Source organism: Nicotiana sylvestris, chromosome 2 (genome assembly GCF_000393655.2).
Source record: "Nicotiana sylvestris chromosome 2, ASM39365v2, whole genome shotgun sequence".
NCBI classification, from domain to species: Eukaryota; Viridiplantae; Streptophyta; class Magnoliopsida; order Solanales; family Solanaceae; genus Nicotiana; species Nicotiana sylvestris.
Window position 1 is genome coordinate 62,929,865 of NC_091058.1, and position 24,384 is coordinate 62,954,248.

Genomic DNA, 24,384 nt, shown 5'->3' on the forward strand with positions numbered 1-24,384 from the left:
ATTTCCGATATTTCATTTTTATCTGTTACTCCCCGATAGCATGTCCCCTCCTAGCTTTACTTTGTATTATCTTGTTATTGTTTTCTTGCACTTGTTGTATATATATCTGTACAGGTTAATTGTGGTAGGTACGGTCTAGCCTCGTCACTACTTCGCCGGGGTTAGGCCAGGTACTTACCAACACATGGGGTCGGTTGTGCTGATGCTACACTCTGTGCATTTTTGGTGCACAGATCAGGGAGCAGCTTACGGACCGCAACAGTAGGATTCTGGGAGCTATCTTCAGTCCAGGGACTCTCGAGGTAGCCTAGCTGGCATTCGCAGGCCGAAGTCCCTATCCATGTTTTTTTCCGTTTGTTCATCTTGTATCAGACAAACATGATGTATTTCCTTTTCAGACATTATTTGTAGTATTCTGTAGTAGTCCGTGAGCTAGTGACACCAGACCTTGGGTAGTGATGTGTATTAAACTTCCGCACTTTTGGTTTTCAGTTGCTTTAGATTTAAAGTCTTCCGCTTATATTTTGTCTCGTTTATTATATTGTTTGAAAGAAAGCAGGAAAGGTGTTTTAAATATTTGGCTTGCCTAGCTCCGATAGTAGGCGCCATCACGACACCCGATGGTGGGAAATCCGGGTCGTGACAGACAGTTAGATACCTCGCATGAGCTAACTATTTATTAACATTCACCTTCAATAATTTTCACCAGGATGATACACAAATGATCTCCACCTACCTTCTTAGACATAGATATATGAAAACACCAATTTATGAGGAACAACTTTGGGGAAACATCATACTCCTAGTGCGACCTAATGGGAAATGTGCTTGCGTACCCTTCATCATCAACTCACGTAACCTCTACAGGGGAGAATTTTGAGAATAACTGGTTCACCCTCCTGAATTCTAAATCTCTATGCGAACACCTAAACTAAACTCGTGGTGACCTTCACGATTACTCTAGGATGTGCTATAATAAATTGACCATAAAATTACCTATTGAATATATGTGATCACAGGAGGATGATCCCCATTTGACATGTTTGGACCTTCAATACCTAATAAATTTAATGCAATGAGGAACACAGAGTTCAAGATTGGGTTGGAGTTATCCAGGAATTCATTAATGCGCTGAGAAAAGTACTTTCTGAGGTTATATGCTAAGGGACATGAAAGTTACAACTAACGATGCTGACATGGTTAATCATTGTGACGACATCAATTATTACACAAATGAGGCATAGGGGTAAGTAGTACATTGGCAATAGGAATCATTAAGGAGGAATATTCAAGTACATGACCTAGTCGTCTCCTAGAGTGTAGGAAAAATCAATTTACACTCTGGCACCTTGAATGCGATATGGGATTCAAAATATATGAAGTGGAATTACACTCCTGACGTTGGCTGACACAAGGAATCTATGCCATAAGCCCATGAGGATGAAAATGAAGTTAAACACTTATGAGATTATCATAATTCAAACCGCTTAACCCTCCATGACAATTAATCCTATATGAGAGAACTAAAGATACGACAACTTGTCTTCCAAATCAATATGCTCATGATATGTGCAAAAATCTGAAGGCATCTAATCTCACCCTTTCACGAGTAAAACCACATAGCTAGGACATCTAGATGTTGGGATGAAATCATGTATTGGTTAGTGGCGTTTTAAAGGTTAACATGATGCTCCGGGGAGAAAGACAAATGACACTCCTATCCACCCAAGGAGGTGGAATACAATACCAAGGGTAGCAAAACTCCCCTCACATGACAATGATGTAGTCAATTATTTTAGAAGTCGAGTGAGCAGAAGGCCACGTAACCTATCCAATCCGACCCATTTAAGACTTTTTGAAAAGAGGACGCACTTTGGTTTGAAATCATGGCAATTTAAGCTTGCACTTTAAGGCAAATCATTACTTTTGAAACCTATGAGACAAGCCATCGTAGTCCTAGAGAATCATCAACAATGGCAAGAAAATACTTAAAATCATTACGAGTTGGTATAGAACAAGGCCTCAAAGTGCCCACATGGATAAGTTTGAAAGAATGAGACGTCTTAATGCATTTATCAGGGAAAAGTAACCTAGGTTATCTAGTTACAGGGACAAGCAGAGCAGGTAAATGATTGTTAGAAGAACATCTACAAGGAATACCAACATTATTTATTTATTCTAACAAAAGGAATATGTCCCCACCCTTGATGCTATATGACTTCCTCTTTGATGCCATAAAACATAAAATGAGTTTTTTTTTACAATGAGAGTTATCAGATGAAAATAGATGGTAAGGCAGCACAACTAAGAGCACCGCTTGGAATCGACAAGCTTAATAGAGTTAAAGACATTAGAAGTCTATAGAAAAAAGGAAATTTGCCCACTCTCAGGGCACTTGTAGAGTACATAAAAGTGAGGTTAATTAAATCAGATCATATAGTTGGATAACTAGTCGAGACACTGAGATAATATCACATTGAAGATTACGGGTAAACAACACATGATGCAAGACAAATAAAAAGAAAGTAAGAGAGCCTTATGGAAGTAACCTTTACATTGTAACCACTAGGAATGGTGGTAATATAAAGCGATTACGGGAAGCTAAATTTTTGAAAGAAGATCTATGTATGTAGTCACGTGATGTATAACTCCAGGATTCCAAAATCCAATTATGTTTAGCAACTCTACTTCATAATGAAGTAATACAACACACTTCTACACAACCAGCTATTACAAGCCACACTGGGAGATGCTATAAGACTTGACTGAGAGAAAAGCTTTGACATATGAATGTGTTACTAGGTGTATTTCTCCTTGGTCAGCCCAAAACCCAAAAGGCGAGAGTTAGATTGATAAGCAGATCGTTGGACTAGCACATATGTAGATAATCCATTATCGAAAGGAGATTATTCAATCTCAGCAGTTGCGGCATGCTATCAACCCTTGATGAACTTGAAGTGAGGTGGGAATCCAACGAGATAGTGTAAAATGATCACGGAAGATTTGCAGATGTTCATAATGAGTTCCCCATAGGTTTGGACTTGAGGAATACCTAGACACTAATTAAAGATAGAAAGACAAGAGAAATAGACGTTGCGCTACGATAAGATAACCTCCAAAGGTGCTCTTGGTCTTGATGGGGAGCGTAGTAAGGGTCCTTACGAGAAAGGAAGTATTACAATGACACATAGAAGGATATGTTCTCTCATGGTTATCGAATAAGTGTTGGGAAACTAGCACAATGAATTCACTAACTAAAGAACACAATTAACACATGTTGTGGAGATGTAAAGAGAAAATAAACATTTGTTATAAGCTGGACATGTTTCTGCTATATCAACCCCCAAATGCAATATACGACTACGCCACGAGAAACCACAATACTAGGACCAAGTGATCTACTTACTGCGAGATGTCCCAAGTGGTCACAAAAGTTATACTAAGATGGTGACACAAGATCTTCCTATGCAGGGGATGTGAGGATCTCAATTTTTAGAGAGACTTTATGCACACGGTGACCAATTCGATTGACATGCACTCATGTGATAGGTGTTAAGTTATGATCTTATGTTACTAGACAGTGAAAAGGTTTTATGATGATACTCGCAAGAGAGTAGATTGACTGTTCCAACCATATAAGCCATATACACAACTGAGTAAAAGAGTGACTTGTGAAAGATCACAACACTGAGATGCTTTACATGGAACTTGACACCACATAGGTAAACTTTACGACGGTGCAGGCATAGGCACAAATGAGCAGACGTTGTCCATAAAAAAGATTTTGTAAGAAATTCATCGGGTATAGTCCCTTGTTGAGAATTTAGGAAAGCAAGTCGGAAGTGCTAATCCTAGAGTCATAACTCCATTCAAGGACACAATTATAGAACTTAGTTCCACGAGAATGTAAATAAGAGGATTTGTAATAGAGTGGATTCACGAATAATGCGTCTCGTTCAAAGAGTCGATACATGCAATGTTTTGTTATTCAACACCTTGTTAAGACCTTGTTTATGAGAATTCTTCAATAAGGATGTACACATGCAATGAGTAAAATTTTTGGGTTGTTCATAATGATGTACTAGGGAGTGACTTACTTGGTGACTTTAGGTTGATAGGGCAATAACTTAATCGATTCCCCTCGACTCCACATCCCTAACACACGTCGGTAACATACCAATATACTACATTATCTGGTGGTACAGTGAGATTAATAGGAATAAGGGCACTCCCCTCTTAGCGATAGGTTCTACCAATCCCTCCACAGCTCAATACATTCTCCTAACAAGTCCTTGGGCAGTCCACTCAAACTCAATGGTGGGATCACTACTCTTTCATGACTTCAAATTCGCGGATTATGGTATCATGATTACTCATTTTGAGAGTAAGGCTTGGAGAGAAAACTAACTCCCTAACTTGAGCTCTATCACACGATTGGAGTATCAAGGAAGGGTGAAATTCCTAAATGTCTGAATAGCCTCCAATTTATAGATGTGGTCGACTACACACCGATAAGAAGGACTCTACTAGACACAGCTCCGAGACATCCTAGGACACTTTAAAACCTTAGGCTCTGATACCAAGTTTATCACGCCCCAAAATTCGAGGAGCGCGACCGGCGCTCAACCGAGTAAACCCGACTGAGCAAGCCTGTTAGGTTTCATTCTACCCAAACTAATTCATAAATTAATAGGATATGGACTCTATTAATCATCTTAGTAAGTATTGCATTAACAACTCCCATTTCATTTCCAATAGCAGCTTAAATCATAATTATAAAAAAGATATTACAAGTTTTAAATTTTTTTGCTAAACATCAATATTTCTACTTTAATTCCAATACCCGACACTACTCAAAACCTGTCTACGGAGCCTTTAAACACAACTGAAGAGTAATGTAATATGGAAATGCCGGTAACAAGGCTCCGGCTATACCTCAAATACAAAGTACATGATGAACAGATGAAACAGGACCCCGAAACGAAGTGGGGCTCCCAAGTCAGCTAAAAGGATGATGCGGCACTAGTTGCGACCAACACTGCCTGCTATAGAAACACCTACATCCATTTAAAGACGTAGCGCCCTCGAAAAAATAGACGTTAGTGCCATCGAATAGCACTAGTATGTATAACTAAACACCATCAAATTAGAAAGAATATTCATATTCAAATAAAGAAATCACAGGTATCACTCCAAAGCTTTAAACGATCACAAAATTATCAATATGAAAGAATTACACAACCTTCACATCATGTTTCCATAGCCTTTAGTTGGGCATGTCATACTATTCCATCTTGTTCACATTACCACCGCTATCTTGAGCGGAGTCCGATCTCGACCCGATCGGCTAGGCCGTCTCCCGGAGACGTTACCAATATTCTATTCACACTTTCCAGTTTCAATCATTAAAGTATAACCGCCATGTATATATGTCATGATGTCCGATCACGGCCCGATCGGCTAGGCCGAATTACCGAGGCGTTACCATTTTCTATTATTCATCTCACTCCAATCTTTGGTTACACATGTATTAGTTTACCGGCACTTGGGGCCACAATTTTCACATTCCACAATTCACGTTTCACATTGTTCCCATTTTTAAGATTGGGTTTGTAATTCAAGAGAGTATGGCACACAAGAGCAAATAAGGTTGTAGGCGTAGATGAGACTTCATGTAAATGGCACAACAACGCACTTCAATTTCAATCTAAGGTCTAAGCATTTCGATACATGATTCATAGTCCTTGCACCTTTTCAAATTATCAAGAATAGCATGTTGATCAATTTGAGACACAGTTTCCACGCATATAAGGTTGCAACACCAATTCAAGTGAAAAGCAATCAATACAACAATTCAATTTAATCTTACCATACTCACACAACCAACGATGAAGCTCAATTTCTAAAAGACGGGGTTTTAGCCATACATACCTTGTTTAAGCTTTCCTTAAGTTACTACAACGTTCCGAAAATTCTAGCAATCTCAATCTACTTTGAGACATAACACAATTGAGCACAAATTAGGAAGGTATTCATGGTTTCAGCTTATTTGAGCATTTTATCAAATAGTAGTTGGGCATCTTGATTTCAAATCTCTTTTACAAGGTTTCCTCATTCCCCAACCCAATCTTTACTTATTTATGTTCAACAATCTTTTCACAAACCTAATTTGTACATGCATGTATACATAGTAGTATTACACCTAAGAATCATACCTCAATACCCCATCTTATACCCCAAACTCGAAATTAAATTCTAGGATATAGAACCTTACCTCTTAGATGAAGAACTTGTGATTGGGTTCTTTATTCTTGAAAATTGATGCAAGATTGGATGATTGAATGTTGGGTTCCTCTTTATCTCTCTAACTCTCATCTCTCTCTAAAATCAGTAAGAAATGACCCCAAAATGAACCCCAAAGCCTATATATTAAAATGGGGCCGGGTTATAAAAATAGGAAGATTAACCCTCCGAAGTTGGGTTTGCGATCGCAGAATGGACCGCAAAACATGAATGCGGGTCGCAAAATGCATCGCAGAATCAGTGACCAAAACTGGGCTACATTGGTCCGATTTGCGACCAGATTTGCGATCGCAGATCAAGTATGCGGACCGCATAATGGTTTTTATGATCGCAGAATTGACGCAGGATCGCATTTTTCCAACCTTTGGTAATTTGATCATAACTTTGTGTAGGAATGTCTAAATGACAAACGGTTTGAAGCGTTGGAAACTAGACTCAAAGACCTTTCATTTGATAGGTTGTTCATCACATAAAACCTTACACATATTTATATGTGCTTATTCAAAGTGTGGTCTTGTGCAAAGTCAGTTGGAATCTTAGCCTATTATGAAATTTTCCAATGTGACTTAGGCTTAGGCATTTTCTTGGGCCCCAAATTACTTACCATAAGACTTGTACATTTATTTATCAAATTCAATTGATGTCCACCATGTTAATAGCATATAAAATATTATAATTAGCCTACGTGGCACCCCAAAATCCTAAATTACTTAGCAAAATTTTCTGGGGCCTTACACGTACGGGTTATGGTCCGGGCCGGTTACGGGTTGGGGCTTACCGGGTTTAACAGATTCGGGTTCATCCGGATAAAAATTGAACTGTAAGGGTTACCGGTTGAGGGGGCCGGCCGGGTTTAGTGTATTTTTTAATTTTTTTTTGTATTTTGTCTAACTATTGTAAGTTATATTAACATAAAGTATTAACATAAAGAATACAAGGAAGATGGGAAAAAATTGCACTTATAAATTGCGAGTGCTACATTTATTTCAAAATTACAAAATTAAAGTTTGCATTTAAAAAGTGAATTAACAAAAATAGTAAAACTAAATTTTCATGCATAAATTAATAATACTTCATATAAATCTAACAAACTAAAACATTAAGCATAAATACGTCTAATAATTTTAAAATAACACAAATTGTCTTAATATCTTAAATACGAATTTTCCGGAGGACGCTCAAGACAATACTTTATATGCCTCCTTAAACTACCTGTGCCAAACCCTGAACGATGATTTAAGACTTGACCAAAGTTCTTGCACTTTACTTTCTGACCTTCTTCACTTTCTTCTACCACCTCAAAGTGTTGCCAAACATATGAGCGCACTCTAGAAGTATGAGACATGATTTAACTTGAATTGAGATTTGAGAATTGAGATTGAGAAATGAGAATTGAGAGATGAGTGAAGAAATGAGGAAGAGGAGGGGGGGGGTATTTATAGTTTTAGAGAAGGTTAATTTTGTAAATTGAAAAAGGTTAAATTTTAATGAAAAAAGATGCTATTTATGCAATTAAGGGTGTTAAGCAACGGATCCCTGCCAGGGGTGACCGTTGCCAATGGTTAATGGACCCCACAGATTTCAAAAAAATTTAAAAAACAAATAAAAAATATTTAGCCATTGTACCAGCCCGGTCCGGGCCGGTTAAACCGGTACACGGTATTGTTCACGTGGACCGGGTTTGACTGGTCCGATTAACCGTTCAAAAAAAAATAAACAGACCAACCTCTCTACCCCTCCTACCCAGCCCCACCCGACCTCTATGTACCGGGCCGGTCCGGTTCCGGTTTTTTTCAGTCTGGGCCGATCTAGTTACGGGTCAACCCGACCCGTTAGACACCCTTAGCGCGAATACAGCAAATACACTACCGCGAATACACTACCGTAATAACTGAATAGTAGTTATAGGAAGTAATTATGTATATGATAGCTATAGGACGTTAATAGCCACTAAACAATAGTGATTTCTGAAAATTCCTCTAGAAAGGCGCTTTTTACTATTGTATTCATGAATACAACAACGTGAATATATGTGAATACATGCACGCACAGTTGGACTGCCCTGATTTTGGGCACTTTATGTTGCTATATTCATGGGTACATGGCGCGAATACATGCGCGTACAGCTGGACTGCCCTGAATTACAACAACGCGAATACATGTGAATACATGCATGTACAACTGGACTTGCCTGATTTTAGGTGCTTTTCGCTGTTATATTCATGAATACAAGGCGCAAATACATGCTTATACAACTGAATTACCCTGATTTTAGGCGCTTTTTGCTGCTGTATTCATGAATACAGCAGCGCGAATACAACGAATACACTACCGGAATAACTGAATAGTAGTTATAGGAAGTAATTATGTATATGATAGCTATAAGATATTAATAACCACTAAATAATAGTGATTTCTGAAAATTCCTCTTAAACAAATTCAAATTTCATAGAGTTGATTTAGGTTAGGTTTTGACTCTTTTACAGTAAATTGGTAAACTTGCATACTACAACACTCGAAGAGGTCTCAAGTCCTATGGATAGATTAGAACACAAGTAGACTGCAAAAAAAGGCTAGACTTGTACATTTTTCTTTATGAAAATGATGTATTTTTCATTTATCTTTTTATTTCCTCTAACTATGTTTCTTTACCTTCTTGCTAAATCCATTTATTGTTTTATTTATGTTTTTTCCCGTTAACGCTCAAATCCATTAGAGATTGTTTGGTACATGGGATAAAGAAAATAATCGGGGATAAAAGTTGAGATTGTTTTATTCTATACTTAGTTACAAGTTTAAACTAATTTCGGGATAAATTTTACACTAAACTGGAAGGTGGGATAGCTAACTCACACGATGGAGTATCGACAAATATTGTGCCAGACGACCTAAGGTATTAAAAATCTTGTTACGAAGAAGATATTCTACATGCCATAAGAGTTTGTTTGGATGGTTGTTCCCCATTGTATCGTATTGTGTTGTTATCCCAAAACAATATTTGTTTTGATTGTTTCATTAAAACTGGTTGTATTGTATTGTTAAATCCATTGTTTCGGAATAATGAAAAGTACCCTTTTTTGAAACAACCAATTTGGTATGGTTCTCCAACCTATAACCTACTTTTTTCTTCCAGAATTTCTGCCGCTAACGTTAAAGGTGTTTTGCCGCCTTCTGTTTTATTTTTTTCTCGTAATTTGCTTTAACTCAATTCTAATTAGGCTCCTTTGTTTTGCCTTCTTCCGTCTCGCTCCTTTGTTCTGCTTTCTTAAAGTGTTTTGCCTTCTTCTGTTTTATTTTTTAAATTATTTTTATGCATAATTTATGATAAATTTGATATTTAAACAATTGAGGGTATTTTAATAAACTTATCAGTTACAGTACAGTATGATACAGTCAAACCAAACAGCAAAATATTATTTAACAATAACAAACAATACAATCTATCCAAACATTGTATTCATAAAACGATACAATACAATACAATACATTATAAAACGATGGGGAACAATGATCTAAATAGAGTGTAAATTATTATGACGCAAGTCTTTCGTCTTTATTCTTTTTCTCTCAGTTTCAACTTTAATTATTAGTCTTTGATTTTTCTTTTTGAATTTAGGTTCTATGTATTTGGTTGTTTTGTTGGAAGGAAAGAAAAATGATCATGACATATAATATGTACAAAAGAATACTATGTTTTATTTGAGAGAACTTCTGGTTGGCCATTATAATAATTCATGCATAATTTTACGCAATATTTGTTTAATGATATTAAATTATAAAGACGTTAAATTATGTGAAAATTTATGTTTTTTTTGTCTTGCTTTATAAACCTAATCAATAGTGTTCCTCTTCCTCCACCTGGCTCAAATTTTTTCCACCAATTAACGATCGGCATACTTTACTAGTAGAGCCAACTTCACTCATCATTTTCTTAATCTAAACAAAAAAAAACTAAAGGAAAATGAAAGTAACAAGAAGGTACACGAGATAACAAAATCTAGTGAGGCGAAATTGCCTAACTAACTTTTGCAGGACTAATTAGAAAATTCAATGGAGTTGAGTAAACACAAAAGAAATGGTAGTGCCCTTTTAGCTAAAACTCTAGTAAAGTCCTTCTACTTTGATTCTCATTGTTCACATGGGCGTCTCCATAAAATGTATGGCCTAAAGCTAAGCTTTAATAAGAGACCTTGTACTTTTTTTATTAGTATATATATACACATATATGCACAAAAACAGTTAGTGTTGCGATTTTTTATACTTGTTATTTATAGTATAACATTCTTAAATGATAAAACCTTTAATTTCACATAGTATTATTATTATTTATATTAGTAAGGGGTAACTTAAATAAATAAGATGTTAGATATGTATTTTCAATATGTTACTTTGATATTGTTGTAAAAGAATATATTTACTAATATGAAGATTTAAGTAATTTAATTCAAAATTCTAAAATATTTTTAGTGTTAAAGAGTAGATAATCTTTCTTTTTTTCTTTTGTCCAAAGTTTCTTCTACTTTTTTTTTTTGCAAACTTTAATATTATCTAACTTGAAATAAAATCATAAAATTCATTATTAAGAAATTTTGGGAACCTAAATAAAAAATTTACTAGTCTCCTACTTGAGCCACATGTCCACCCTGATATTCTCAAGAAATTATAGAGTCTCAATTAAGATAAGATAACAATTAGTGAATGTGTTATTTAGTTACCAAATGTGAATGAAGCTTGTTGAATAACACGTTCATGGGACAGTGATATATAAATACTTGTTAATAATTAATCTGGGCGGCTCAACGTATCTAGTGGCTTAAAATTAAAATATACTAAAAGATCCTTAAATTTCTTTCATAAAATTTATATAATATTGATACAAAAAATTGTAAGAGAACAATGTATAATTTGTGGGTTAGGCACATGTTATATGGTATTGAACTCTCACTATATAAAAATATAACATTAAGTGAAATGGTAAAAGGGTTGAGCCTATTATCGATCGTATTTTGAACATTACGATATTTGTCTCAGGAATTTCTTAATAAAAAAAAAGACACAAAAGAACTTGCTTTCTGATGTGTGGATCAATCAAATGTGACAAAAAGAAATAGCTAATTTAGAGAATTTGAGTTGAAATTAGAAAGTAAAATAGTAAAAAATATGAAAAAAGAAAGAAAGAAAAATAGAATTGATGAGACGATAAATATATTATTGTTATAACTAGTATTTTATTTATGGTGAATGTCTATATTTTAGAGAGATTTTAGTATTTGTTACTTGGTAGCTAAGTCACTATTTTCCTATAAATAAAGGGTTCTATTCCATTGTAATTGACTCCAAATCAATAAGAATTCTCTCTTCCTACTTTTCTATGCAATGCTCTTCTTCTTTTACTATTTCATAATACATTATCAACACGAGACTCTAATCAATTGAGATTGAGCATAATGATTGTCAATTGTTCTATGAACTTCCTTCATAATTAAATTCTGGATTTAAGGTAAGTATTTTATTTTATTTTTCTCTTTTAAATTCTTGAAATTCTATAATTTGATTTTAAATACAAGCAAATACAATAAATTTTGATTATAACTCTAACAGAGTTTGTAAGAAATTATAACCACCAAAGTAGTAAAATTTTTCTGTCTTGTCATGATCAAATTCATGTATGATTATGAGCAAAAGAAGTGGAAACTTATCTCATTGAATTTGCTTCATTCTCATTCCCTTAAGAGAATGTGATAGCAATATATAATAAGTCTGAAAGAAGACAAAATTATTACTATGAATGTATCTGATAGTTTATATGAGTCCACCAAACTATAGAGAGACCAGGTCCTCTATGAGTTTCTACTGAGAAAGCTAATGAAACAGTAAGTAAATAAGACAAAGAGTTTTACGTGGAAAAATCCCTGCTCAAGGGGATAAAAAAAACATGACCTACACTGGTAGGATTTCAATTTCACTATGAGCAACCTTTAGATTACAACCTATGCAATCTAAGAATTAAACTCTTAATCCCTTACTAACTTGTAATACACCTATTACAAGTCACTTTGCAATACACCTATTACAAAGATTTCAACTCATGACTAACTCTAGTCACGACACAGACACTAAGGGTTTATGGTTTTACAAGGGAGTTCCTAAGCAACGCTTCTAGCTAAGAAAATTAGGAATTACAATGAAGAACAATTACAAAGTTACAACTCAACTAAGGACAACAAGATACTAGATTTAGGAACTGGTCCGTAGTAGTGTTAAACTTTGTTCTTGATGCACTTGAGAATTGAATCACGAATATCAGATGGCTTGAATGCTTGAAGTGAATTCTCAAGTGTTCAAGTGATGTTTTGTTGTAATACTCTTGTTAATACAACTTGGATGACATCACTTGAATGATGTAATCACTTAGTTGGTCAAAGGACAAGTGACTGTAGAACTGTGCTGCACTGTTTCTGTGTACAATGCATGCAGTCACTTTCCAGTTGTACACGGTTGACTTCGTACTGCTATCAGGGAAATACAAGGATATTAGGTCCTTGTGTTGGTTCTTTATCTTCTGAAGTTGTAGCAGTTCAGATTAGCCAGAGTCAGTTAATTTGTGATGTGTACCAAGTGTGTTAGGTTCCTTATCTGGTTCTTTGATAGTAAGTTTGTTAGATCATCAAAACATAAAGCTAAGACATTATAAACTCATCAATTTCCCCCTTTTTGATGATGACAAACTTAGAAATTGATAACCCATGTTTAGAGAAAAATTAACCAGATGAAGCAACATGAACTTCACAAGTTCCCCCTGACTCTATGCTTCTCCCTTAATCAGATCTCTGTTTCAATTATACTTCCCCCTTTTGGCATCATTAAAAATACACAAGCAAGCAATCAGTATAAAGAAGTCTAGCCTAGCTAACTCATGCAACATATGTGCACACAACATGATAGAAAAAGAGAAACATAAACATTAGATAGCAAAAGAGGATAGTTTTTATATATAAAACATATGCCTTTGCTATACAGTAAAGGCAAAGATTGGACTGTTTTCAGCGAGAGCAGTACAAGTACATCCCATCCATATCACAAAAGGAAACAAAAACAATTGCCAAGTTATCAAAATAAGAACATAAAATCCAGAAACTGGTCATTGAAGGGGCTGCCTAAGGGACACTAGGAGGAAAGGGTTTGGAAGCTGCAGCAAGGGTTTGGAGAACAAGATCTATTCGAGCATTCGTCGACGTTTGCTCGATGAGCAGTTTCTCCTTTAGGCTCTCTACTTGTGCCCTGAGATCAGCATTTTCTTTGGTCAAATGAGCTATCTCTTCATTGTCACACCTCCTTTTTCACTATACCCCGTAAGGGGTATATATATAAGGGAGTTTTTCCAATTAAAGGACAATCGAAATGGGATTGTTTATTTATTAAAAAATCAGAGTCGCCACTTGGGAGATTTATGGTGTCCCAAGTCACCGGTTCAAATCCCGAGTCGAGGAAAAGATTGACACTATATTACAGTCTGCGAACCAGAAATCCGAGTAAGGAATTCTATTAACCCGGGAGAAGGTGTTAGGCATTCCCGAGTTCCGTGGTTCTAGCACGGTCGCTTTGATCATACTTGGCTTATTAAAATTTTTTAATTACTGACTTTAGATCCTATGTGCATTTACCCTTTACCGCTTTTAAATCATTTGATTATTCGTAGTTAAAGAATTGAGTTACCCGTACGTATACTCTTTTCCTTTGGCGCGCCAAAAATTATGTCACGCGAACGTGTCCATAATTAACAACGCTTTGTTTATTATTAAGAAAAATTAGCCGAAGTTACGCGAACGTATACTCCGATTTATTTTTAAGAAATCGTAACCATGTCACGCGAACGTGTCCACAATTACGATAGTATTTTAAACGGCCCTAAATTGAAACTATGAAAGGAATTTATGAAACTATGAAACGGCCCTAAATCGTAACCATGGTACGCCTCACGTATAAATTCTTTAATTGAAACTATGAGGCCTCAAACTATTATTATTATTTAGGATGTCATGCTTCAATTACAAAGGAATTATCCTGAAATCACGTAATTTTGAGCTATTGCCTGTGTGGATATCCTTTTTCATTGTCTTTCAAGTCTTTGGACCGAGCCTATTGCGAACGAGATTAGCAGCAGCGGTCAACTGAAAACTGGGCTTATCTCAGTCCAAGGGCTGAACTGCACGCACCCACTCAGAATTGGGCTATGAGTCCAGGCCCAGGTGAGCCGCAGCGTGCTAGATGTGTCAGTGACACAACACTGATGGAGAGATCTGGGCTCCAGACTAAGCCCATAGATAGAAGAGATCAAAACGCCATAGCCCAACGCCAATACTCAGAATCATATGCTTTTAAGCATTTCCACAAAATGAAACAACAAGAGGCAAAGAACTAAACTAACCTGAGAATTATCAAGTTTAAAAATTAGACCCTATATCTACTTGAAAGCCTGTGTGAATTTATTCATGAATCAAGTAGGGCTAGGTAACAACTGAAGTACTGAGCTTATTCAAAAAAAAAAACTACTGGATGGGCAACAGAATACAAACCAGATTTACTGAGGAAGAACAAATAAAAGAACTAATTTGAGGGATGTTTAAACACTACTAAAGAAAAACATCTCCAAAGTTTAACGAACTTCAGCTAAATCAAGCCAAACGAGAAGTCCAAACATCATTCAAAAGAAAAACCACATATTCAGGCCTTGTAATGAAATACCAGACTAACACATGAACGAAATATACAGAATAAAACTAAACACATGGACAAAATACAACACATCTGAACAATTACTCGACAGTAGGAAGCTAGCTTTTGCCATCTCACTTCAATTTGGTTACATGGCTTCACATTTATACCTTATATGTTAATCAATAGTCGATACATACCTGGGAATAAAGAGAAACAACAGAAGAGAAGAAATCAGTAGCTAGCAACAGTAGAGAAACAATGGAACAGTGATAGAGTCAGCCAATTAAACTCAGGGAATTCAAGCTGAAACCCAAACTATACAGTACTCCACACGAACAAACCCAAACCCAGCTTTCAAACCCAAAATGAGGTGCAAAAGTCCCAAAGCCAATTTCAGTCGAACAACAACCCAGCAGAAATCAAACCCAAACTTTTTGACTCGAACTTAATACATTTCAACTCCAAAAAAAGAAAAATTGCCTCAGGAATTGAAAGCCTCAGGGTTTCGAAGCAGGAAGTTCAATGGAACAGTGTATTTTTTTCAAAATTTTTTTTAACTGTCTGTGATTTTTCTGAGCTTTTCTTCTTTTTAGCTTTTTTTTTTCTTTGAAAGGCAAGAAATGATGCCTTTATAGGCAAGAAACAGGGCAGCGTAAAAGAATTCAGATTTGCACTTCTACCCTTTTGATATTTTCATTCTTGCTTAGATATCCCTAAGTTAAAAAACAGATTTTCACATTAATCCCCACCCCAGTTTCCAGGAAGCTTCCTCAATAAGTTATTCAGAGATTCTCTACCTAGACTTCCTAATTTACCCTTCAATACCCCGGTTATTACCCTTGAAGCAAGATAGAATATGGGTCAAATTGACCCAACTCAATTTGGTGAGGGTCTGTATAACCCAGGTCGAATCCCCTCTTGGGCTCTCTGACTTCAAAACATAATTCGAGCCCCAATCAACAATCAAAATTTAATGGTCTAAACAGAATTTTCAACAAGAAAAAACAGCAAGCTTTTTAAAAAAATAGACCAAAACAAAAGAAAAAGGGACATAAACTGATTAACAAAACCATTAAGCTAAGCTCGTCATTAGGCTAATTATGCAACCAAAACAAACAAAAGATGAACACATAAGAAAAGAAAAGAGAAAACAGAAAAAAAAGATGAAAATGTTCTTAAAAGAAAGAAGAAGAAACATGCAAGAAAAATGAAAAGAGACTGAGAAGTACCTAAAGAACTGGACGGGCCTAAACTTGAATTCAATCCTTGAACTTTTGATTTTGACCGAAATGGTTTTAATCATGTGTTCTCAAATGAAAACACATGAATAAAACCAATTTCGACTTCAAATCCTCAAAAAGGCACACTGATTTAGGTTTTGGAATTTTAGGGTTCGGATCTTTGATTTGAGATTCGAAGAATTTGGGACAGATTCGAGGGAAAAGAAGTGAAGATTTAGAATGAGAAGATGAAGGGGAGTTTGGGGTCGATCGGAGCACCGCCGCCGGCAGAGACGATTTCCGGCCGGCGGTTCCGACGGGGATGATAAGAGGGGTGAAAGAGATGAGGGGGGGGAGGGCACGTTTGGACACTTAAATATCACATGCCCCGAGCTTCAGGACCGTCCGATCAAGAAACCTCGACGGTCCTGATCTATTGCCCATGAAACGACGTCGTTTGGTTTGGGGGGGGAACGGACCGGGTTAAGGTGGTTTGGGCCGGGTATTAGGTAATTTTTGTTTGGGCTGGGGACAATTAAATGGGTTTTAGCCCAGATTTGGACCTTCTTTCATTTCTTTCTTTTTCCTTTTTTCAATTTCAAAATTCTCTTCTTTTCAAAATTAAAATTAAAATAAAACCTTAATTAATAATAATTTTTAAACTAAATTAACCTACCCAATTAGATTAATCACTCATCATGGCATTTACAATAACTAATTAAATCCTAAATTTAAAGAAAAATTATACAATTCAAAATTAAAAAGTAAAAATGCAAAATGAATTATTTTTGTGATTTTCATTTTTTATAAAACAAACTAATTTGCTAATTAATCTACAAATATAAAATTAAATCCTAAATGCAGATGCAACATATTTTTTTGTATTTTTCATGAATTAAATAAAATAAACGTGCACAGACAAATGCAAATAATTAATAGAAAAGGCCACGAAATCCAATAAAATTGCAAACACTGAAAGAAATTTTTTTGTTTTTAATTTGTTGGAGTAATTCATATAGGGTAAAAATCACGTGCTCACAACTGCCCCTCTTTGCCCGGAAATACGAAGAGTTTTCGCGCAAAGATAAGTGAGCGGATACGAGTGATTTTTGCCCGTTTGAATACTCCGTGAGAAGCATTTTTGAAAGATTTGACCGCACCTTGCTTCCGAGGTTGCCTACATATCCTTGGCTAAAAAGAAATCAGGTCAGTGTAGTTCAGGAATGTCTGGTAGCTGGGAATACCATAGAGTTGTGATTTCACTGTTGTTGTTGTTGCTGCTCACTGAACCCCTTATTACACCATGTCAAAAATAAAAGAAGCTAGACTAGACTATGATCTATGCTTTACAAAATCCTATCTAGATCTTCAAACTTGATCTTGTGTTTCTTGTTGCCTTGTATTCTCTCGGTAAAATTCCTTCATTGCCGCCTTGAATTGTAAACATAAATGCTTCCCTTTCTCCAGGTGGGTGCCTGATTGTTGAACTTGATATGCAATCCCACGCTATCCAGGCGGGCTCCTGACTTCGAAACATGAATATATTCCCATGCTATCCAGGCAGGCTCCTGACTTCAAAACAAACAAAACGAAGAATTTGAAAGCTAAAACGTAAATGGTACTCCCTTGTTCTCCAGGCGGGCTCCTCACTGCTACGCTTGAAAATATTCCCTTCTCTCTAGGCGGGCTCCTGACTGCTGCATTTGAAAGTATTCCCTGCTCTCCAGGCGGGCTCCTGATTGCTGACTTGAAAGTATTCCCTGCTTTCCAGGCGGGCTCCTAACTTCAACTTGAAAGTATTCCCTGCTTTCCAGGCGGACTCCTGAATTCAACTTGAAAGTGCTCCCTGCTCTCCAGGCGGGCTCCTGACGTCAACAAAATAGACAAAGACAAAGAGAATTTCTTCCCCAGTTGGTGATTGGGCACAGATGTAAGTGTTACATTGAATCATGTTACCAAATATTACTAAGAATTTGAAAGCTAGGTCCCATTATCCAGGAGGGTCCTGAAAATTCCTAGTTAAGCGATAATTAAAAATCTAAGTTATATTTTCTAAAGTGTGACTTCTGCTAAATCTTGTTATCTAAGAGGGTTTTCAACTACTCCCTATTATCCAGGAGGGTCCTGAAAACCAAAAGTCAAGTTTTATTTTAAGAGTGAGAACTTTTATGGCTGAATTATACTACCCTACAGCAAACTTATGCTAAGTGCTATTATCCAATCTTAAAGCTAAGTCCCATTATTCAGGAGGGTCCTGGAAACTCCTAATTGAATCATATCTCGAACATGCAAACTTCTAAGCCAACTTATATTCCATTGGGATACATTTATGCTAGATTATGCTATTTCTGAACTTTAAACTAGGTCCCATTTTCCAGGAGGGTCCTGAAAGTTTACGGTCAAACCTGTTTTGATGTTTGCGTTTTCCCCTGCGGAGAGTTTCTCTGAAGCAAACAAATTTTCTGCACCTGTTTCAATCAAAGAAAAATTTGTCAGTTTAAAGTGGTGGTTAGCTGATAGCATTCTTGCTGGAGATCTTTCCACTGCATTGTTTTGTTTTGAATGGCTTTCCCAAACTGGCCCTGAACCGCTTTGACTTTCTGACTGACTTTCAAATACCATGGCCTTTGACGAACCGAGTGTTCTATACCCATGTTGTTGTTTCACACCTCTGACCCCTTTATCTGAACCTTTGCATCTCCCATGACATACCAAATCATTCCACCGGTGAAACTTCTGGTGATTCCCCATATCCCACCTTACATCATGTTGTCTTTAGTATGCTATGACCACGTTATGATTTGAAATTTTGGAAGTTGGTAGTGAGCTTTGAAATTCTTTTCCACTTATTTGGGACAAGACTGACATTAAAACATCTTAGACAAATAAACCCAAAAGAAAATGAAATGCAATGACTTTGCGGGTTAAGGATAAGAAGAATCTGAAACCGGATGACTTCTACAAAGGGAAAAAGAAAAAGAAAAAGAAACTTATCTGAGTGGAACAGCTTGTACCAATGATCATGACATGCATTTCGGATTAATTGGCCCAATCTGTCCAACCAATCAACTTTCAGTTGTCGTACTTTGTCGCCTCAGAATTTTCATGACCGGATTACTTTACCCAAACCTTGACCTTATTCATCCTGCGGTGCCTTGAAACAGTTTTCCACCAACAGGCCTTTCTCAATTGTTGACTTTTCAACTCACTTTTGCCTCAAGGTGCCCGTGAGGGTTTTCACCAATAAGACTCTCTCATTTTATTTCTCTCAACTCCCGTCGCCTTACGGTGCCTGTGAAGGATTTCACCAATAAGACTCTCTCATTTTTATTTTTCCTGCTTGAACCAGAGTATTGCCCCTGACATGAATTACCTTTACCTGCTCGACTTGGCATTTCCCAAAGATTGACCAAAAGGTCTTTCTTTGGACCGTAATGTGGGCTTTTGGACCGGGTTGGAAAGAAAAGGTATAAAAGGCTTAAAACAATTCAAATGGGTTAGAATTACAACTTTCGGAATCAGGTTTCTCACAACAACCACAACTTCTGCCCCAGTTTCTTGCTTGGGAGTTTTTGGATTTTGTTTGATGAGACCGAACCGTGAGGCTGCCTATGTATCCTTAAAAGGAATCTGGTCGAACGTAGTTCATGTCATAGGAATTACTTTGTTGTTGTGATTTTCTCTTTTCTTTTTCTTTCCTTTCTCTTTTTGCTTTCTTTTTCTCTTTTTGTTGTTTTTTTCTTTCTTTTTTTTTCTTTTTCTTTTCATTCTTTTCTTTCTCTTCGCTTTTTTCTCTTTTTTTCTTCAATTTTCACTTTTCTCCTCTCCCTTTCGTTCTTTTCTTTTCTTTTTTTCCTTTACTTATCTTCCACGCTTGTGCTTATGATCTTTGCTACTGATTCCGAAGGAGGGGTAAGAAAGAAAATAAATAAGGCTCAAAAGGGGTGACGAGGGATAAAGTGTTTTAGATAGTAGAACAAAACGCCTTCGTCATTTCAATCTTCAAAATATGCCAAATACAAAAAGTATAAACAAACAAAGAAATCATACATAGTATCTCTTGACTGCATCGGAATTGATAGCCATTTCCACACATTTTCCTTCCACATCTGTCAAATATAACGTGCCATTGGATAACACTCTAGTTACGACAAATGGCCCCTGCCAGTTTGGGGCGAACTTTCCTTTTGCTTCAGCCTGATGAGGCAAGATACGTCTCAACACTAACTGACCCACTTCGAACTTCCGTGAACGTACCTTCTTGTTATATGCTCTCGCCATTCTCTATTGGTACAATTGGTCGTGACATACTGCTGCCAATCTCTCTTCATCAATCAGACTTAATTGCTCCAAGCGAGTTTTAACCCATTCAACGTCATCAATTTCTACCTCAGCGACAATCCGAAGGGATGAGATTTCAATTTCTGCGGGTATTACTGCCTCCGTGCCATACACCAACAAATAAGGAGTGGCCCCTACTGAAGTGCGAACAGTAGTGTGATAACCCAACAATGCGAAATGTAACTTCTCATGCCACTGTCTAGAACCTTCCACCATTTTTTGAAGTATCTTCTTTATATTTTTGTTGGCTGCCTCGACTGCTCCATTTGCCTTAGGGCGGTATGGGGTGGAATTTCTATGTATAATCTTAAACTGCTGACATGTCTCTGTCATCAAATGACTGTTGAGATTAGCGCCATTGTCCGTGATGATTACCTTCAGGATCCCAAACCGACAGATGATTTTTGACTGCACAAAATCGACCACTACTTTCTTGGTCACATATTTGAAAGTTTTCGCTTTAACCCACTTGGTAAAATAATCAATGGCTACCAGGATAAACCTATGTCCGTTTGATGCTACTGGCTCGATTGGCCCAATGACATCCATGCCCCAAGCAACAAAGGGCCATGGTGCCGACATGGTATGCAATTCAGATGGTGGGGAATGAATCAAATCTCCGTGCACCTGGCACTGATGACACTTGCGCACAAAACTGATGCAATCTCTCTCCATAGTGAGCCAGTAATAACCTGCTTGGAGAATCTTCTTTGCCAGAACGTACCCACTCATATGCGGTACACAAACTCCAGAGTGTACCCCAGTCATGATAACTGTGGCATGTCTGGCATCTATGCATCTTAGCAATCCAATATCTGGAGTTCTTTTGTATAACACCCCTCCACTGAAGAAAAATTCGCTTGCCAATCGTCAAATTGTTCTTTTCTGATCACCTGTGGCCTGTACCGGATATACCCTCATCCGGAGGTATTCTTTGATATCGTGGAACCATGGCTCCCCATCAAGTTCTTCTTCTACCATATTACAGTAAGCATCCTGATCACGGACCTAAATCTGTAAAGGGTCCACATAAGCCTTATCCGGATGATGTAACATTGACGCCAGAGTAGCCAAAGCATCGGCGACTTCATTATGGATCCTTGGGATATGCCTGAATTCTATTGATTGAAACCGTTAAAAAAGATCATGCAAACATTGTCTGTATGGTATGAGTTTCAAATTCCGTGTTTCCCATTCTCCCTGAATTTGGTGCACCAGGAGGTCCGAGTCACCCAAGACCAAGACTTCCTGGACACCCATATCCACAGCTAACCTCAAACCTAGAATTCATGCCTCGTACTTAGCCATGTTGTTGGTACAGTAAAAACGAAGCTGCGCCGTAACAGGGTAGTGCTGCCCTATTTCAGAAATACGTACTGCTCCTATCCCTACGCCCTTCATGTTTGCAGCCCCATCAAAGAAACGTTTCCATCCCGGCTTCTCAACTTGCTCCAACTCATCAATGTGCATCACCTCTTCATCAGGGAAATAAGTTTTCAAAGGTTCATAATCTTCATCAACCGGGTTCTCGGCCAAATGGTCCGCCAAGGCCTGTGCTTTCATTGCAGTTTGAGTCCCATAGACAATGTCAAACTCTATGAGCAGGATCTGCCACTTTGCAAGCCTCCCTGTGGGCATAGGCTTCTGAAAGATATACTTTAATGGATCCAAGCGAGATATGAGGTAGGTAGTATAAGATGACAAATAATGTTTCAGCTTCTGTGCCACCCAAGTTAGGGCACAACATGTCCTCTCAAGCTGAGTGTACTTAACCTCGTACGATGTGAACTTCTTGCTGAGGTAATAGATGGCCTGCTCCTTCCTGCCAGTGATGTCATGTTAACCCAATACACAACCGAATGAATTGTCCAAAACTATCAAATATAGGATCAAAGGTCGCCTTGGTTCTGGCGGGACCAATACGGGTGGATTTGACAAATACCCCTTTATCTTATCAAACGCCTCCTAACATTCATCTGTCCACTTGACTGCAGCGTCTTTGTTTAACAGTTTGAAGATTGGCTCACAGGTTGTCGTGAGCTGAGCGATGAACCTGCTGATATAATTCAATCTCCCCAACAAATTCATCACCTCGGTCTTGTTCCTCGGAGGTGGCAATTCCTAGATGGCCTTGACATTCGATGGATCCAGTTCAATGCCCCGGCGGCTGACTACGAACCCCAACAACTTTTCAGACGGCACCCCAAAAGCACACTTTGTAGGATTAAGCTTGAGATTGTACCTGCGAAGCCTTCAGAAGAACTTCTTCAGATCCTTGACATGGTCAGACTGCTTTCTAGACTTCACGATTACATCAACCACGTACACCTCGATTTCCGGGTGTATCATATCATGGAATATTGTTGTCATTTCCCTCATGTAGGTTGTCCCAACATTCTTCAAACCAAATGGCATGACCCAATAGAAGTACGTTCCCAACGACGTGATGAATGCTGTCTTTTCTGCATCCTCCTCGTCCATTAAGATCTGATGATAACCCGCTTAACAATCCACAAAAGAACCAATCTCATGTTTGGCATAATTATCGATCAAGATATGGATGTTCGGCAATGGGAAATTGTCTTTTGGACTTGCCTTGTTGAGATCCCGATAGTCAACACATACCCTGGTCTTGCCATCCTTCTTCGGTACAGGCACAACATTGGCTAACCAGGTGGGATACCGGGTGACCCGAATGATTTTGGCATCGAACTGCTTGGTGACCTCTTCCTTGATCTTTACACTCATATCCGTTTTGAACTTTCTCAGCTTCTGTTTGACAGGAGGGAATCCCGGTTAGTGGGCAACTTGTGAACCACTAAACCAGTGCTCAGACCCGGCATGTTGTCATAGGACCATGCAAAAAATCTTTGTATTCGAACAGTGCTTTAATTATCTCCTCCCTGAGTTGAGGTTCTAGATGTACACTTATTTTAGTTTCACGGACATTATCTTGGTCCCCTAGATTAACTGCTTCTGTATCGTTCAAATTAGGTTTGGGCTTTTCCTCGAAATGACTTAGTTCCTTACTAATTTCTTCATAGGCCTCATCATCATCAAATTCCAACTCGCCATCACACTCAATTTCTTGTATTATTATTTCAGAGTTAGATTGGCTTTTAAAACTGGGCCGAAGATTCCTCATGCATGTCATGTCATTGATATCGGCATAAAAAGAACTGTACAAAAGAAGAAAACAAAAATAAAATTAGAAGAAATGAAGGAAAAAGGAACAATTGCATTTCATTGAATTTAAAGATAACAGGGTTTTAACACATCCAACTAGACAAAACATAATATCTGATTTACAGACCCTGGAATAATCCAGACAACAAAAGAAAATCAAAATCCACTACCAAGACTCCCCCCGGATAGGAAGAGGAGTAGCTTCCCAGTTGATGACTTTTGAATGTGGTCCCACGAATTGAACATCTGCCCTGTTGGACCCTTCCCCAGCCTGAACCATGTTAACCTCGGCGAATAACCTTTTGAACCCCTTCTCCAAGTCTCCATCGACACCAATCAGTGGTCCAGGAACCTTTAACAACAATTGCTTTCTGATACCCGGCCTGACGAATGATCTAGACAGACGTGAGATTGGCTTTGGCAATGCCCATGCTTTCTGTTTCATTTTTCTAGCTCTTCTCATGTCTGCAACGGTAGGCTTGAACCCTAGACCAAAAGTATCCAGATTGTTTGGAAGAGAAACTGGTTGCACAATACCTTGCAGAGATGCACCCAAACCCTTGCCCGGTACGAAACCATTTTTCAACATTTCAATAGCTACCATAACTGATGCCGC